At 47.9% G+C, this 19,946-nt stretch overlaps 1 pseudogene; it reads right to left on the bottom strand.

Moving 5' to 3' along the window:
* Nucleotides 1–466: 466 nt before the first annotated feature.
* Nucleotides 467–19,946, bottom strand: part of LOC134370841 (SWI/SNF-related matrix-associated actin-dependent regulator of chromatin subfamily E member 1-like) — a 28,963-nt pseudogene continuing 9,483 nt past the window's right edge.

Below are 19,946 nucleotides of genomic sequence, written 5' to 3'. Positions count from 1 at the left end.
GCCCTGCTGGCACCTCCTGGCTCCTTGTCTGAGCCAGTTCGTCTTGGACACACACAGGCCACGGAATGGCAGCCACACCCCCTCATGCTCCCTCCTCAGATACTTACACTTCCCAGAGCTGCCTTGTAAGATGGGCTTGTGTTGCGTTGCAACAGGCATTCTTTTGCCAGGAGGTACTGAGGTGTCCGGGCTTTGCTTGCTTCTGTCCCACAGAATGCAGGCAGTGCCACGGGAGGATGCATCCTGCCTCTCTCTTTTGGGACACATGGACACGGCCCTGGCAGCCACTACTGAAGCAGCAGGCCATAGGCATGCGTGGAGAGAAAAGGTGAGGACTAGCAGGCGTGGGATCCGGGAGCTGGGGTGAGGGAGACAGCCTCCAGCCTGGGGACCCGGCATGAGGGGAGGTGGAGCAGACCCAGGAAGTGCCATGAGGGCTTCCTGCCTGGAGCCAGAGCCACAGCTCCTAGCCCAAGGCCCGCCCAGGAAGCTGAAACCACAAAGGTCCATGTGTAGAGCTGGGTGGTCCCCTCCCAGTGCATTGGCTTTGGTCCCTGGGAGACTCCCTTCTGGGTGTGGGGACTTGATCCAAGAGAAGATGGAGCCTCACACATACTGGGGACATGTTCTCTGGGCAGCACAGACAGATGTCTGCAGCGAGCTCCAGCAGGGCTTGGGCGGGTGCCCCAGCTGTCCTCTGCACCCAGCCCTCAGCGCCCTCAGTCTCTGCCCAAGAGGGAGAGCCAGGAGGTGGCCAGTCTGCCGGGTGGCTCCCAGGACATCCACTAAAAGGCGGCTAATCCTCAGGGAGCTATAGGGCGCCAGAGAGCTGCTTTCACTGTGCCTTCATATGAGACCGGCCTCAACGGCCTCCAGAGCAGAGAGCACAAGGGAGAAGCCACACAAGCACACACATCCCACATGCACACCACGCATCGCACATCTACACACCACATATGCACACACACACACACACCACACATCACACATCCCCCCACACACCACACATCACTGTGAGGAAAATGGAGTTAGTTTAGTCAGGCCCTCTCGCCTCATATCCAGCTGGGCATGATTCACCACATCCATTGTAAGCAAATTACATAAGAGTAGTTAGCTCGCATGTGCACCCGTGTACCCCTTGGCTCGTTGCCACTATTGTGTACTTTTGGTATAAGAGGCAGCAGTTCTGACCTGCTGGTGGCAGAGCTTGCATCTGGAATAAAGCAAGTCGGTCTTGTTATCGGCCACCAGAATCTTTTTTTCAACTACCTGGCTCAGGACCTGCACAGGATGGGGTAGTGGGGTCTGCGATCCAGCCCGACAATTGGCATAGTTGTCAGGATTCTGAGCAGGTAAGGGAGTCACTAGCTCTCGGGAAGGGCAGGAAATGTGGCCACGCTCGAGTATGTGGTGCCTGGCAGCTGCTTTCCTGTTGACCAGGGTCTGGTGTTGCTCATTGTACTGCAAGTCAACACGGACCAGGCACTCCATGAAGCGGTGTGGCTTCGAGATTTGCAGCAGAAAGCAGACTTGTTAGAAGTGTGGGTACATGAAGTACAGCAACAGGCCACTCCTGCTTTCAGCACCTGGGACGATGACGAACCAGACGGTGAGTTGGTGGAGACTGCGCGTTCCCTGGCATGACCTGTTGTGCATCAGAAACTGAGGCATGAGCAGCCCATGGGACAAGGTGGGCAACTGGTAGGCAACCCACTTGTGACCCAATTTACTACTTATGTCCCCTACACTCAAGCTGAGTTGGTGGACTTAGGGAAATGGTTTCGCTAGAAACAGGGTGAACCCCTAGCTGCTTGGCTTTTGCAGCTGTGGGACCTAGGGGTGGATGGCGTAATGTGATCTGGCGAGGAGATGGAAAGGTTGGCTTCCATCACCATGCATCTGTCCCTGCGGCAGCGGTTTCAGAACAGCTGCAGATATACACTGGGACAGGATAACCCCTCCTTGATGGAATGGGTGAATGCAGCTGTCCGGACTGTGTGGACGAATGCTGGGGAACTGCCCCAAACTGTGAGTAGGTGGCAAACATATGGAGAGCTGTATCAAATCATTCGGGAACGTGGTAAGTGACAGTCAATGTTTAATGTGAACACCCATGGCCCGGACGATGAACGTTTTACCAGCAGCATGAGAGACATAGTGCTACAAAATGCACCATCAATGTCCTTTGTGTCACTGATGGCCATACTGGCCCCGTATGTTGGTCATCATATATGTGAAGTGAAAACCATGATGGCCAGTCTGGGCGAGGCAGAGGGAAGGAGACAAACAAAGGCGGGATCTGAAAGGTGGTGAACACTAAGTCCCCAAGAAATGATCAGAGTGTTGCCCTGAAGGGACTGAGGAAGACCAGCTGTATGCAGATGTAGTTTGACTTGCTTACAGCAGGATTTGATAGGGAAAAAATTGACTGGCAACCAAATGCGGTCTTGTCTGCCTTGTGGCAACGATTGCGCTCCGAACAGCGCAATACCAAACTTTCCCAAGAGGCTCACAATAAGGTACACCCAGTGTATCTGAAGGATTTCTTGGCCACTTCTGTGGAGGTGGATGGACTGTTTCCCTTTGGCTAGGGATCAGGCCGAGGTGCTCGCCTCCTGGGGGCAGACGAGGACTAGAGGCCCCATGCTGAACTGTCAATACATCGGTCAGAGGCAAATGTACATTGTGTTAACATTAGTGGGTACCAGCACAGAATATAGCCTGATACACAGCAACCCAGATAAGTTTCCGGTGGCCACAGTGAGTGTTCATGGCTATGGAGGACATACTATTAAAGTCAAAGCCGTGTCTTTGCCACTGAGCATTGGACTATTGCCCGCCCCATGCATATACTGTGTATGTATCTCCAGTAGCTAAGTACGTTTTGGGTGTAGATGTTCTCTATGGTTTGCACCTGCAAATGACAGTTGAGGAATTCTGGCTGCGGATCCAGACAGTAAAGCCTGTGCTGCAGGGACATGTCAAGCATGATCCACAGGTGTTACCCACGCCAAGGCATATGGTTAATGTGAAACAGTACTGCCTGCCGGGAGGACATGCAGAGATATGTGCCACTATCTTGGAGTTAGAAAGAGTTGGCATCATCTGTCCCACGCATAGTCCCTTTAATGCTCCTGTATGGCCAGTGAAGAAGCCAGACGGGACCTGGAAGATGACTGTGGATTATTGAGAACTTAACAAAGCAGTAGCTCCTTTGCACGCAGCTGTGCCTTTGGTTCACAACTTAATGGATCAGCTGGTGACTCAGCTGGGAACTTATCATTATGTACTGGACCTTGCAAATGCTTTTTCCTCCACCCTGATCTCGGCTGATAGCCAGGATCAATTTGCCTTCACCTGGGAAGGAAGACAATGGACTTTTCAAGTGTTGCCCCAAAGCTACCTGCACAGCCCAATCATCTGTCATGGTTTAGTGGGCTGGGGACCTAGCCAAGAGGACTAGGCCCAGCACGGCTACAATGTTTCATTATATAGCTGATAACTTACTAACCTCTGATTCTCTTGCAGATTTAGCCAAGGCAGCTCCAATGCTGCTAGGCTATTTGGAACAATGTGAGTGGGTCACATATAAGGGTCTTTGGATCTCTACTTGGAAATATCAGTGGTTGATGGTAGGTCACCGACCCCTGTGGGGACAAACCATGTGGCAAGAGTTATGGGAGTTAGGTCAGGAAAAGGAAGTAACTCTTTTCCATGTCACAGGACATTCCCCCTTAGCCAGTCTGGGCAATGATGAAGCTGATGCTCTGGCTAAGGTCAGATGGCTGGAGAGATCCCCAGTGAATGATGTAGCCCAGTGGTTACATTGACGAATGCGGCATGCTGGCAGCAAAACCATGTGGATGGCGGCTCAAAGGTGGGCCCTACCTATAAAATGGGAAGATGTAGTGAATGTGTGTCACATTTGTCCAGTGTGCGCTCAAGAAAGTCTGTACCCCTGACAGGTGCTGCATACCAATGGGCAAATAACCCATGGAAGGGTGCTCCTGACTCGATGACAAGTGGATTTTGTGGGACCAGTGCCAAGGTCAGAGAATTACAGGTGTATCTTTACAGCCGTTGATACAACTATCGGTCTACTGTTTGTATGGCCCTGTAAGACCCCAGACCAGGCAAGCAATTTTAAGGCATTGAACAGCCTTACAGCCATGTACAGTCAGCCTGTGGTCATAGAGAGTGATAATGGAACTCACTTTACTGGACATGAAGTACAGAAGTGGGCTTCTCAGTTATCCATTCAGTGGAAGTTACATGTGCCGTATCGTCTCCAGGCAGTGGGAATGAACAGTACAATCGTCTTCCGAAAAAGGGTCTAAGGTTATCCACCTACCCCCCATCCCTGAAAGGGTGGACACAGCAGTTATGGCCGACAGTTAGGATCTTAAATGCGAGACACTGCAAGGGCGGGCCCTCTCCGGAGGAGGCTCTGTTGCATAGAGCGGCTGCACCTGTTCCTGCAACCATTCTTTCCAGGATGTGTTCTGCCAGAGGGTCAAGAACTCCCTCTACTGGTGCCAATAACGTTTTGTCTTTTTGCCCATAGTATTGTGGCTGCAGGCACCAGAGTGACTGGACACATACATACATTCATGTGGCCAATGTGTCGGCTTGCTGAATATGCACTGAGTTTCTTACCAGTCTGGGTGCAGGATTCCTGCGGAAAATCACCCCAGTGATGACTACTAACCACACATGTGTATGGGTGGGGTTTGGTGGCTAATAGTTGAAAGGATAGAGCTACAGGGACAAGCTTCAAGGTGTATTGAATGTACAATAAGTACAGAGGTTACATGGATGCAAGGGTCAGCCATCCTCACTGAGGGAACATTGCGGAAGATTATGAACGTGTAGATTGCACAGCGAGGGACCCTGAAGGGGTGGGGTGTGAGGAAAATGGAGTCGGTAAAGTCAGGTCCTCTCACCTCATATCCGGCTGGGTATGATTCAGCACATCTGTTGTAAACAAGTTATGTAAGAGTAGAGTTAGTGCGCATGCACGCCCGTGTACCCCTTGGCTTGGTGCCACTGTTGTGTACTTTCCATATAAGAGGCAGCCACTCTGAACTGCTGGCAGTGGAGCTCGCACCTGAATAAAGCATGTCTGTCCTCTTATCGGCTGCCAGAATCTTTTTTTCAACTACCTGGCTCAGGACCTGCACAGGATGAGGTAGTGGGGTCTGCGCTCCCACCCAACAATCACACACATCACACACATCCACGCACCACACATCACACATCCATACCTTGCACATCACACATATACACACACATCACAAATTACACCTACCCATACCTCATCCACCCCCATGCACCCACATATCACGCACCACACACCATTCACTCACACCACACATTAAACACAGATACAACATACACACATCACACTCAGACACTACACACACACACCCCCAACCACACCACACACCATATCATACACTCCATATACATATCACACAACTTCATGCACAAACACACACCACACACATACATTGCCCATACACATATGACACACACATCACACACATTGCACAAATACACATACCATGAATCAACCCCTCACCACACACCATATATGACTCACGCACACCCCATATACCTTCCAACATATCCCATATACACTCATACCACATATATCACACATACACACACCATACATACACCACATACACATCTCACATACAAACACTCTCACCACTCATACGTCCACATCACACCACACACACACATCCCATATGCATGCACCTGCAATGAATCACACCCACCCTCCCCACAAACAACATACACACACACAGAGTTTCTCTTTCCCCTTCCCCCTTTGTCTTTTCCAGGCTGACCTGTCTCCACCGTGCATTTTGTGACACACACTCCTGCAAACCATCTGGAGTGACTACAGGCCACACCTCTTAGCCTGAGGCCAGTGAGCAGACAGTTGACTGAAGTGGCCGTCAGCGACGTCTGCAATCCTGACACCTAAGGATACACAATTACCAGAAAGAAGGGAGCTATTTTTTCTCTAATTTTTAAATTCAAGAAGGTGTCTGTTTCAGAAAACTGCACACCACCACAAGCAAATAAACAGCCAAGGAGAGAACAGTACCCGCAAACAGGGAAATATTCTGCGGAGGTAAATGCCAGAGAAAAACAACTGTTAAACGTATCTTCAACCAGACTTTGTAAACGTGTCCTTGTAAGTTATCTTCCTCTTCAGTGAGTGTAACTAATGCTTTTGAGAAAGGCAAGAAAACTGTGACTTGAGAGAGAATCTCAAATTTTTAAAAATATCATGTGAGGTTCTGCATATAAACACGATCCTTTATTTGGGACAGAAACAAACATACCATTTGCCTTCACAGAGGATAAGTTTTTTCTTTCTTCTTCCACTGTGTAGAATACACACAAAAAACTATTCGTTTCAAGGGGTGCTGTGGGATGAGCCCACCTGGAAGTTGTGTGCCATCTTGGGGCCCTGCTGAGTCCGGTCTCACTGTCACTTGCTCGGCTCCTTCCTCAGCCTGGCTCTCAGTGGCTGACTGTTCCTCTGAGGTTCTTGTGCTCCCAGGGGAGGTGATGCTCTTGGTCCATGGGTCTTCCTGTTCCAGCCTTGTAGGGAGAGCCCCTCGTCTCGGCCCGGTGTCCACTGGAGGAAGACAGGAGATTATGGGTGGGCCATCCTCATGGAGAGGCCAAGTGACCTCAGTGCCTTGGCCTCCCCTTCAGGTGCGCTGGGGGAAGGGAGAGGCTGTAGCACCTGGAGAGCTACAGGAGCTGGAATAAGTCGTCTTGGGGCCCCAGAGCTTCAGAGCTTCTAGGAGGTGCTTATCTGTGGGGACGGTGCTAGAGCTGGAGAGGAAGCTGGGCTCTCAGCAGGAAACTCTCTTTGAGCCAGTCCCTGAGGTCTGGCCCCACTCCTTGGTTTCTTTTCCTTCCCTGGGTTGGGGCTGGTCCTGCAAAGCCACCCATTTGGCTGCTTCTGAACAAAGCTGGATGCAGCACTCTGTACTCCTGATCCTGACCGGGCATTTCTCACTGAGGGGCCAAAGAGCTTTGAGTCCTGAAAACTCATGACTGCTTTGGATTGGAAGAAGAAACAATGTCATAAAAGTTGCAGGAAGAAGATGTCTAGTATATACTAAGTGCTCAGTAAACATTCAGTGAAGCTGTAAAGAAGAGCGGTTTCTTCAGAGGAAATGAAAAAGAGCAGCCCGTTTGCAGCTCGCTGCCATCCTGAGCGGCTTTGCACGCATCTTTTGGAGTTACAAGATGAGCAGCTCATGGGCTGAAGAGGCGACCTTCATCAAGCCTCTGCTGTCTTGGCAGCCGTGTGGTTCCTCCAGCACCTTCACTTCTGCTCTGAGCTTTGAGGCTGCTCTGTAAAAAGGCTTTAGGACACCAATTAGAAAAGCTCTGGGGGGCACAGGTGGGGAGAGAATTTCTGCAAAACTAGGAGAACTGGCTTCGTAGCTTAACCCACCTGGAACCAGAGAGGAGAGAAAGCTTGGCTTCTGCAGAAAGACATTTACGTCTAAATAGTTCCGGAATCTTTGGGACATGTTGAAAGGAGAAAATGTGTGGCAACCCATTGTCTGATTCTGTGAGTGGAGGTAGCTTCTTGCTTTGGCTGACATGGAGACCCCTTCAGTTCAAAAATCTGAACTTGGAGGAAGTGGACAGACTTGGGGCTCCAGCAAGCTTTTTCAGGAAGGAATGGGCTTTTCTGAGTGCGCCCTAGGCTGCACACACCCGCCCTGCTCATCCAACACACCTGGGATGCAGGTTTGGGTCAGAATTGGCAGAACTCCATCTACCTGGGAAAGGCTACACCTTTCCTTTAGTTTGGAGCCTGTTTCCAGAAGGTGCTGCTGCTAAGTTGTGCCAGGCTCAAGCTTGGCTGAGGCCCCTTTCTTCTCTCTTTTGTGAGGCCAACAGATGTGCAGGTGCACTGAAACCTGAAGATCTGGAGCAGATCAAAAATCTGAGCAAGATTTCTTTTTTTACATGGGAAACTTCCCAAGCTGCAAAATGAAGCTACTGAACTTGGCAGAGAAAATGGGAACAAAGAGGCTCCTAACTGAAGGGAGAAGTGGCTTCTGAGTGGCATTTACAAACGTGGGAGGAGGACAGGGAGGAAGACAGGCCATGGGACTCCGTCCTGCCCTGGAGCCTCCACTATCTTTCTTTCTGTCTCTGGCAGGGATGGTGCTTGTGCTGATGTTAGCTTGCCACGCCACAAAGGTAGTGATGTCATTCCTCCACAGGCCTCATAAAACCTTGCTTGGGGTGATTCAATAGTGCTGTCCTCTTAGCTGGGGCAGAGGCCAAGACGTAACCAAGTGACGAGCGCCTTCTGTCCCCTTCCCATGCAGAAGAAGCCCTGCTTGTCTGTTCCTTTTCTGAGCTGCCTTGGCATCTGCTTGTGGATGGGTGGCTTCTAGGTCATGCAGAGCCTATGAATTCCCTTTTTGAAGCTCACAGATGGCTTGAGGGGCATGGGAGGGGGGCAGACTCTGAGTAATTGAACTTGGCTAGTTGACAAAGCAGCCAGTCTCTCACCTGTTGACTTTTAATCTAAATAGTTCTCAAATAAATAACCCCTCTTCTCTTCAGGCCCACTACACTGATTTAGTTCAGGCTCGACCATTTACAAAAAGCTTTATATAACTTACAGCTTTTTGATTGCAAGTAACGGAAACTACTAACTTTAACCAAAAAAATGGATCAGAGTCCCCTTCCAACCTCGTGGAATGCAATGGAACGGAACAAGAGACTAGGGCTGTGCAGAGCCCAGACAGTCTTCGCTGATGACCTCTCTTCTCTGTTCTCCCTGCCTGTTTGCTTCATTTCTTGCAGAATAGATCCCTCTATGCTGTAGTTCCCAACAGCTTCTCTCAAGCTCACAGGTTACAGACTGGTGTCCCCAGGGAGATGGAATTAACCTTCTCTGGTTTCAATGCCAAGTTCCTGGGAATGGGATACACTGGCCAGCTTGAGCCAGATTCCCAGGCTGGGCTGGGTCTGCAGAAGGGCCTGGGAAACCCAGTTTGCATCATTTCTCATTTCTGATTTCTGCAGCAGGACAGAGTAAATATGCAACTCTTACTCCATGGCAGATTCCCACTAAAGCACCGAGGGGCTGGGCAGACAAAATGTCCACTGAGACCTCCAGGGAGACTTCTTCCTTCAGCTCCTCTCCTGTGCTGCCTCAGTCATCTCTCTAAGACGGAGCCTGATCTCAGCTCCTCTGCTTATGGACCCAGTTACCTCCTGGGCACTACACACAAGGCTAGCTATTTCACTCTATGCATCCTACCTCTGGCCAAAGACTTCAAATGCTCCAGTTTTGTGTGTCTGCTGCTTTGCTCATGCTGTTGGCTTTGCAGAAAATACTGCCCTTTCTCATCTGTCTAATCATTCCTCATCTTTCCAAAACTCAGCTCACACACAGCTGCTCCTGGGCAGCCCTCTCCAGGGACTGAAGCTGCCCCCTCTGCCACCACAACAGATCATGCAGATCCCCCAGCTAATCCAACATGTTGTCAGGTGTCTCTCTCTCCCCCTCTAACCACAGGCTGCCCACCCCCACCCCAGGAAGCACTGATTAAATGTTTGTGAAAGGAAGAAGTGAATGGACAGGTGCAGTTCTACAGCATCACATGTGGTCGTAGGTGACAGCAGTGGACAGGGAGGGAGGGGGGAAGGGGACTTGCTGCTGTCCCATAGGGATCGTATACTCTGGGCACCATCCTCTGTGGGAATTACACTCATGCCAAGATGGGGCCAGGGGAGTTTTCTGACGTCCCCAGAGGTGAAGTCCGCCTTTTAGGGCTGGGTGTTGGGTATGGAGGCTGCAGAGCTGAATGCTGCAGACTGGCTGGAGAAGGAAGGAGGGATCCAGGCTGCAGCCCGTGCTTTCTCCAGGGAAATTCAGGTGAAGCGAGAATAGAGAACAGGAGGGCAGAGCATCAAACCCAGATGCCCACGCAGGGGTGGGGAGGGCGGCGTCTTGCAGGCGCCCACTCGCTCCCACTGTGAGGCTGTGGCGAGCTCTGTAGAAGCGACACATCCCAGCCCGGCGCCTTTGAAGTGCATGGGAAAGGGGGCGGCATGCAGTTTTCAAGCCACAGCCAGGTTTTAAATACTTTGGCCCCTCATTGTAAAGCAAATCATGTCTGCCGTGGAAAATTGTGAAATGCAGAAAAGTCAAAAGAAGAAAAAACAAGCATGCATAAGCCCATCATCCAGAAATAACCATTGTTAGCATTTGGCTTTTTCTGGCTTTTTCTCTCTGGATTTTTGTTTTTTTCCACATTGTTGAACTCATGCTATGAATACAAAATTGTGTCCTTTATTATTATTTGTTTTACATATGAGCATTTATTTCTATGGCCAAGAAATATTTTTTCTAAGGGCTACATACTGTTCGGTTTCTAAATGAGCCACAACTTGCTAACGATTTTAGACTGAGATTTTAAGTACGTCCTCAGCACTGCCACCACCCTCAGGCCAGGACCAGTCTGGTCCAGGCACAGGGGCACAGGGAGGACAAAGAGGGGTGGGTCCTGGTTGTGACTGAGAATGAGACCAGCTAAAAGAGCTAACACAGAGGAAAGGCACAAGTCCAGGTTGCAGAAGATGTAGATTTATATTTTGTCTGTCACTTTGGCTGGTTGCAGGACATTAGACAAGTTGTCCAAGCCGGAAGGGCCTCTGTTTTCTTATCTGAAAAACAGGGTGACAAATAACTGACTCAAAACATTGTACTAGAAACGTAAAGAAAGTGTATATAGGCAAGATGGAATATATAACATATAGTATATAAATATGTAAACTAAATGTACATGAAATATGTAAAATGTGTTACATGATATAGTTTTCCCTATGTAATAGAGAATGTGGTTCGTATGGTGTGGGCTACGGGAAAGGGGTGTAACTTCAGTGAGAGTATATGAAGGCCTCACAACAGCGTCTGGCACAGGAAATCTGCCCTAATACCTGTTACAATGAGGAGTGCTCCTTTTTGACTTAGCTCAAGTAGATGCAGGGACAAGACTGGTTGGAGTCACCACTGTTTAGGCGACCAGATTTAACAGAGAGGAAGGACAGAGGAGCCCACATCAGCGAGCTTGGTGGGCCTGACCTCTTCTGGACGTTCTGTGCAGAGCTCAGCTGAGCCCTCAGTGGTCCTCGCTGAGCAGGGAGAGGTTTGATAGTCTTCCCCAACTTCCTCAAGCCTTTGACCACCCCTTTCATTTCCCAACAGCCCATTCAAGAAGATTGAAATTGTGGTTTTGTGTTTTACTGTTGGCTCTCTGAATTCCAGAGAAAGCTTTGAAAAAAGCATTAGCTTCTGCCTAGTGGCAGAAGTGCAGGGTGGCCCTGGCACACACTGGAGGGACTGTCCAGAAAATAAACACTGTCCACTGAAGTTCTCTCAGCTGAATGTTGGGCATGAAGATTCCACCTGAGGGGTGAGCTCATGGGACTGGGCTACCTGACTTTACAGTACCCCAATCTCATGTCCCTGTGGTGGGGACTGGTTAGAAGTTTGACTTGAATTATACCTTTATCACCAGTATGTCCTTGGGAAATTCCCCTATCCTTTCTTTAGAATGTGTACAACACCACCCACATGGCAAGGTGGCTGTGAGGACTGAATAAGATCACATATGTAACATGTCCAGGACAATTCCCTCCTTTCCCACTTCCAAGAGACATGCTCTCGTCCCATCACCACTAAGCTCTCACATGAACACATATGCATACACAGGTATGTGTAAGCATTCAACGTAAGCATTCAACGCATGCATATATAGGCATGCACACACATGGCCATGCATACACATGCAAGCATGCACACACAGGCACAGACACGTGCATGCACTCACAGGCACACATATGCACTCAGTGCATACATGCACAGACATACACACACGGCCACACATACATGTGCAGACACTCACAAAAGGGCATGCACAGCACACATGCACAGACACATGCACGCACTCACAGGCACACACATACACTCAACAAATGCATGCACAGGCATGCACACACATGGCCACACATACATATTCATGCACAAGCATGCATATACAGGGCACACATGTGCACACACAGACACACATGTGCACACCCACACATGAATTTACACATGGACATGCACACACACTGTAGACACACACACTGTAGTCTACTCACACCATAGCCTACCCACACTGATCTATTCAGTTCCTTAAACATGCCATGCATTTTCATATTCATGTGCCTTCAAAAGCATTCTTCCCTCACTAGGAAAACATCCTCGGTTCTTCACTCAGTAAACTCCTCCTCATCTTATACGATCCACGTCAAATGTCACCTCTTCCGTGAAGCATTTCCTGGCTCCCCAGACAGAACTATTAGCTCCTTCATTTCCCCAGGAAACTGTGAGTGGGTTGAGGGGCATGTCTTACTCCTCTTTGGATCTCCAGCATCTGATACAGAGTTGGGACTCCTGAAATGATTGCCAAAAACGCTGGTGCAAGCTTTGTTCTATCAGGTTCCTCTGTCTGTGATCCCCTTAGAGAGGTTGGGGGCCAATTTCTGGGGAGAAGTGCCGTTTTAGAAGCACTTGGAAGGAGGGAAGACGGGTGCCTTGCAGGAGGCAGATTTAAGGCTGCAACAAGTGGAAGGAAAGTAGAAGAGAGGGAAGAAAGGTACTGTGCTAGGATTTTGTCAGCCTGGCTCTGCCTGGGGCCAGGGGTACGGCCTGAGTAAGGGGAGGGGGGAGAGTGACAGTGACAGCAACAGCGAGAGAGAGCGAGAGACCTGGTGAGTACGGCAAGTAGGAGAAGTGCTAGGTGTCCTCTGAGAGTATGAGGGGTGAGCGGGGATCTGTCCCCCAGCAGGTGATGGGGGCTGGTGGGGGAGACAGGGAGATAAGCTGGAAAGTCGAATCAGAGGTTCTCAAGTTTTTTGGTCTGAGGACCTCTTTACACTCTTAAAAATTACTGGAGATTTCAAAGAGTTTTTGTTGATGGTGGCTATATCTATCTATCTATCTATCTATCTATCTATCTATCTATCTATCTATCTATCTATCTATCTATCTATCTATCTATATTTTTTTGTGTGTGTGACTGGTAAGGGGATCGTAACCCTTGGCTTGGTGTCGCCCGCACCGCCCTCAGCCAGTGAGTGCACCGGCCATCCCTATGTAGGATCTGAACCCGCAGCCTCGGCGCTCCCAGCACCATGCTCACCCTAGTGAGCCACAGGGTCGGCCCTATATCTATTAATATTTGCCATATTTTAAATTAGAACTGAGAAACTTCAAATATATTTATAAATTCATTAAAAATAAAACAACAAACTCACGACTTGAGAATATAATAATATTTTTAAAGTAACTATTTGCTAATTCAAAAAATTAGTTAGAAGAGTGGCCTTGTTTTACATTTTTGCAACATTAATGTATGGTTTGACAGAAGACAGCTGGGTTCTCATCTCACTTTTGCATTCAGTTGAATAGATTCGACGAAGTAACGATTGCACCCGCTTTTTCATCTGTAGCGCTATGGCTAATGTCGGAATCCTGCCGATGTCACCAATTGTAGTGTTCTTAATCCTGTTCGTGATTCCAATTGTAAAGCTACATGACCGTGCTAGTTGTGGGGCTCTTTTACCTGCCGGTAATCCTGCAACAACTCCTCAAGCCCGTTGTCCAGGCTGGGTCACAAACCCTTCAACACATCAGGCTGGGTCTCCAGACCCCTCACATGCCAGGCTGGGTCTCTGGACCTCTCACACACCAGGCTGGGTAACCAGACCCCTTACACGCAGACCTATGAACTAGATAACTGGCAAACAGGTCCTTGGAAGCCATAGGTTGGAAAGCATGGCCACTCGCGGCATCGGCGTCCACCCAGGGCAGTAAACTCCAGCCAAGGTGGTGGCACCGCACAGGCACACCAGCTCCACCCACACACAACCTGCCCACAAAGAATGCTGCACCACCCCCAACCTGCCCTGAGGTGAGGGGGCCTGACTAAACTGTTCTATTTTGCAAACATCATCACTCAACAATCATCTCAGGAACCCGGTCAGTCTGTTTGCCTTCAGTCTTTCGCAACATTCCATGTCAGGGTTGCCTCTGGAAAACCACACTGTAAGCTCAAGGAAGAATGAGATGAAAAAGCCCACTTGTACCTTTGTGTTATTATGAAGACAGCGTTGACTTCACAGACCTCCTGAAAGGGTGTTGGGGCCCTCTATGGGTCCCCAAACCACACTGTTGGATGAAATCACATAAAAGTCCTGGTATCCAAATGTTTTCTTTTTCAGAAGGAGCTTTAAGTGTGTCTAGCTTGATCTATGGGAAGGCAGACCTGCTGATGTCCTCCAGGCTCAGCTGCTGGTGAGGAGCATGTGAAGCCACAGGTCCTTGTGCTGTGCGGAGCCTCTGGCCACAGAAATTATGGGAGGCGGTGAGAGGAAGTGGCCCTGAGGGGAAATCAGCAGCTAAGCTGGAATCCTGAGGTCCAGAAAGGGCCATGTGACCTTGGGCGAGTCACTTCCCCTTCAAGAGACCTTACTTGTCCTTGTCTGGGGTAGGGGATTGTGTAGGGTCCTTAGGTTCCTTCCAGTTTGACAGATGCTGAGTCTCTGATCCTGAGTCTGACATGACCCCTGTGGTCCTATCCTGTCATTCATCTGTTTCATATAATAATAACTTGCATTCTAATCTGTTTCATTACCAAGGCAATAACAATCATTTAAATAAAAACTTTCCATAAGAAAGAAAAAAGAAAAATGAAACAAGTAAGCACTTTAGTCCTCTCTCCTAGAGATAGCTCCTGTTGACATTAGGGCGAATATCTTTCCAGTCTTTATTCTGTCACCTAGATCGTGCTATATCTTTGCCAGATTGTTTCTTCTTAAATACAACTTTATCATGTGACTCCTAGCAATTGAATACATTTGAACTCTTTATTCTGGCATTTGAGGTGCTCTCTCTTTTCCTCTCTGCACCCCTGCCCCCAATCTTGCCTCTCCCCAAATAAACCATGTGCATGCCCCCTCCACACTGTCAAAGCCATCTCCCTGGCTTAGTACTCCATCTCTAAATTGAATCTATTCTGCAAAGCTCAGAAATTCTGACTTGCTCATTCCCCACCTTGTTTCCTTGACAACTCCAAAGTATCCTTTGAGATTCTGACCCAATGTCACTTCTGAAGTCTTACTTTATCCTCATGCTGTTTTTCCTCCCTCCTCTGTGCTCCCACAGCTGTTATACATACCCTAACTGGTGCTTTGCTAACTGTATTGCAATTGTCTGCATGCCTCTTATTAACACCAGGTTCTGCAGCTGCCTGTGGAATTGCACACTGGGTCATTGCTGACTGGTTTGAGCCCACGTATGTGGCAGGTCAGGTATCACTCATTGTATGCATGTTGTTGGTTATGGGGGTGTCCTGCTGCACTGTGAGACCCTGCAAGTGGAATCTACACAGAACTGATCTACTCCCACTTGCAGGGGTGGAAAAGGCTCCTCCTGGAAGGGCTAGGTCTGTCTAGACTGTGACATTTGGGGAAGGCAGAATTCCAGACCACAAGATGTCAGTGTTGTCTCAGCTTCAGAGGAATGGTCAGCGCCTGCCTCCCATACCTTGTCTGGTGCTGGGAGAACTGGGTGCTCTCCTCCCAGGAACTGGCAGGGTTAGACAAATGCTCCTCCCAGCTGCAGGACAATCTGGAGGAAAGCAAACTGTAGCATGAAGGCAGAACTTAATCAAGGGGAAGGCACTGGACAGGGGTAGGCCAGCGAGTGGTCTCAGGCCGCATTTGATGTGGGAGATGGGTTAGCAGAATTGGAACAGATATAGGAAGTCCAGTTATTACCCTGCTATATGTCCAGTTAAAAGCACTGTAGGGTCAGAAAGGGCCTTTCAGTGGGTGGGTAGAGCCAGATTTGAACAAAATGTGTGTATCTGTATATTCTCTTTTGCCCTATTTTTAAATCCAGCACCCAGCAAAATAGGGACCCAATGAATTCATTGCTAGTCACAGGTCTTCTCAAGGTACAGAAGCAACTTGTTTTTCTGGGGGTGTTCAGGGGCTGCTGTTGTGAGCTCTGAACTCCAGTTACAGAGCGAGTCAGCTCTGAGCCCAAGGGCACTGCCGGGAGCAACACCCTCACTGGTAGTGAATGGCAGAGCTTCTGAGTTTTAACCTGTAGCAAGGAATGTTGGAAGGGTGCTGGGCATGAAATCAGAAGGGCTGCATCTGTCCTAGCTCTGCCCATGATGGCTTGAAAATTCAGGTGAGACACGTGCTTCTCCAAGCCTCCGACTTCCCATTTTCCCCAAGATGGGCTGCCTTGATCAGCAATGAGCTACCTGCTCTCCGAGGGTGCGGCTCCTGCCTACGGCCGTTGTCTATTTCCATAGTGAGTGATTAAAAAGCTGCCTTCACATTGTTTCTTCTCACATGACCTAGTAATAAATATTTTATTGGCCAAAAACAGCATCAGGATTCTCTTTGATGTTCTGCTATTTATTAAATGGTAGGTAGAGTTAGGATTACTTCAAAAGCTACTTTTTATTTTGAATGGAAAAAAGCAATTTCCAGTAAATCTATTGATTTTCCTTGAATTTGTTCTTAGCAAAAATTTTGCTGGCCTGGCTGCTCTCCGTGGGCCATTTCAATTGTATTCCAGATCCTATTGGGATGTTTTCCAGAAAGGCTAGCACCTCAAGGTCTCACAAATCCTGTGATTTTGTGCAGACACTGTTGAAAAATATCATCGTCATAATAAAATCCAAGTTGATTGTGTTATTTAATATCTTCTAAAGGCATCGCAGATGACTTATTGATTTTTAAAAATTAAAATAATAAGAAAAAGAAACCCACACAATTGTTTCTAATTCACCAGATGTTAGGATCTTGGATCTGCAGAAGCAAGAGCCTCATTTTAAAGTGTTGGAAAACATTTCAATGCAAAATCAATAAAATACATGACAGTAATGAAAAGATGAATAATAATCTGAAACAGCCTCTTCCATTTGAGTCAATGTTATACAAAAGTATTGAAAGCATCCAAAATTTACTTGACCGTAAGGTTAAAGTTGGGATTGGGAACGGGTAGGACAGGAATGGCAGATGGAAGAAGCAACATTTATTGAGTACTTACTGTGGCAAGTACTGTGTTAGGCACTGTGATTCCCAACTGCTTACAGTATGTTTGGAATGTAAACATATGGACTTATCTCCACTGCTGCTGCAGTAACTTCTGTCTATGTAGTTAGATTTCTGATGCCCCAGGTCTCATCTGTGCAGCCCCAGCTGGCTTCAGGAAGAGGTGATCCCAAGAACCTTGCATGAGACTGGAATAAAGACCATACCATAATATTATCATGGTACATACATGGCTCTTATTTACATGCCAGGTATTCTTCTGAGCACGCTAGTTATATTAATCCATTTGATTCTTATAACAGCTTACAAGGACAGGTTTATTATGATTATTTCTTCCATTTTACAGATGGGAAAACTGTGGCTCAGAGAGATTAAGTCAGTCACTTGAGGTCACATAGCTAGTGAGTATTGTAAGCAGCAGTGCCGGTGAACCTGGGGAGTGCAGCTCCATAGTCTGTGCACTTGACCAATCTGCTATGCTGAGTAGTATGACCCAATAGCTTGCATGGAAGAAAAGTCCCCAATTGATCTGCCATTTGGAGTATAGTTATAGAAGAATGAATGGACTAAGACAGAAATTGGTACCAAGAGATGGGGTGTTGCTGTAACAAATATGTGACTTGAAAGGTGGAAGTAGCTTTAGAACTGAATATTGAGTAGAGGCAGAGACAGTTTTGAAGTAAATGCTAGAAAAAGCCCAGATTGCCATGAATGGAGCATTAAGGGCAATTCTGATGAGGGCTCAGAAGAAGAGGGGAGTTACAGAGAGAGCTTCCATCTTAGAGATTATCTGATGCTTGTAATCAGAATGCTGGTAGAAATATGAAAAATAAAGGCCATTCTGATAAGGTCTTAGATGAAAATGAAGAATGTCTTATTGGAAACTGGAGGAAAGGCCATACTGGTTACAAAGTGGTGAAGAACTTGGCTGAATTGTGTCCATGTCCTAGTACTTAGTGGAAGGCAGAATGTAAGAGTGATGAACTAGGATATTTGGTAGAAGAAATCTCTAAGCAAAGTGTTGAGGGTGCTGCATGGCTTCTCTTGACTACTTATAATAAAATGCAAAAAGAGAGAAACAAATGAAAGAGAAATTTATAATCAACAGGGAAGCAGAATTTGAAGATTTGGAAAAATTTCAGCCTGGCCATGTAAAGAATAAAAAAGTATATTTGGAGAGAAAACCAAAGGTGTGGCCAAGTGAACATTTGATAAAGAGATCAGTATGGATGAAAGGAAGCCAGATGTTATGCATCAAGACAATAAAATAATGACCCCCACATGGAGATCTTTAAGACTGTCATTCCTGCCAGAGGCCCAGAGTGTCAGAGCTTAGATGGCAGACCGTTTTATGGGAGGGGTCCAGGATGCCTGTGGAACCTTTGGGCTTACTGCTCAGGACTGCCTCAAGTCTCTGCTACCCACATTCTAGTGCAGCACTCCTTGACTGCCTCAGCTGTGACTCGAGCTGGCCCAGATATAGCTCCAGCTGTTTCTCCGAGGGCACAAAGTGGAAGACTTGGCAGCATCCATGTGGTGCTAACTCTGCAAGAGATATGGAGACATGGCTGCCTGTACCTAGATCACAAAGGATGCCTCAGAGAGCCTAGGGGTCCAGGCAGAGGACTGCTTCATGGGTGGGGCCACTACAGAGAGTCTCCACTAGGGTAATGCTTAGTGGAGCCAGACCTGTAGAGCCACCAGCGTGCAACCCCAGCCTGGGAGAGCTGTGGACACCAACTTCTGAGAGCCGCTACATGGGCTACACTCAGTGAAGCCAGGGGGCAGGGCTGCTCAGGGCCTTGGGGGCCCAACCCCCACCCCAGTTTGTTCATAGGGCGGAACATGGAGTCAAAGAAAATAATTCTCAAACTTCAAGATTTAATGTTCTTTGCCTAGTTGTTTTTAAAACTTACTTGGGACCAGTTACCCCCCTTTTTTTTCTTTCTTATTTCTCTCTTCTAGAGTGGGAATGTCTAGCCTGTGCCCATCCCACCATTGTGTTTTGGAAGCACATTACTTGTTTGATTTCACAGGCTCACAGCTGGAGTGGAATATACCTAAGAATACATTGTACCTCAAGTCTCACCAGTATTTGATTTAGATGAGACTCTGGTCCTTAGACTTTTGAGTTGGTGCTGGAATGAGTTAAGACTTTTGGATCTATAGTGATGCAATGAATATATTTTGTATGTGAAAAATACATGGATTTTGGGGGCCAGGGGTATGGTCTGAATATGCCCTCCCCTCAATATTTGTGTATTAGAAATTAATCGTCAATGTAAATAGTATTAAGAGGTGGAGTCTTTAGGAGGAGATTAAGTCATGAGAGTGAAGCCCCCATGAATGGGATTAAGGCCTTTATAAAAGAGCCTTAACACAGCGCTCAGCCCTTTTGGCTCTTCCCTCCCTCCCATCATGTGAGGACGCAGTAGGAGGCACCAACCTGGAAGCAGACAGCAGCCCTCACTAGACACCAAATCTGCTGGCGACTTAATCTTGGACTTCCCAGCCACCAGAACTGTGAGAAAATAAATTCACATTCTTTATAAATTACTTGGTCTCAGGAATTTTGTTATAGCAGCAGGAATGAACTAAAACAAGTAAGCACTTGGATTCAGAAGAGTGAAGATTTTCTAGAAGGGAAACAGAAGGATTTCCGTTTCTGCCAAATCCGTGATGGCCCTGGAGGAGCTGGGTTACTCCCTTCATAGTTCTAGGGACCTGATGCTGGTCTAAGCCTTTGTGCATGC

The sequence above is a fragment of the Cynocephalus volans genome, chromosome 2 (genome assembly GCF_027409185.1).
Source record: "Cynocephalus volans isolate mCynVol1 chromosome 2, mCynVol1.pri, whole genome shotgun sequence".
NCBI classification, from domain to species: Eukaryota; Metazoa; Chordata; class Mammalia; order Dermoptera; family Cynocephalidae; genus Cynocephalus; species Cynocephalus volans.
The sequence above is the reverse complement of the archived record's forward strand: the minus strand, read 5'-3'. Positions and strand labels throughout refer to the sequence as shown.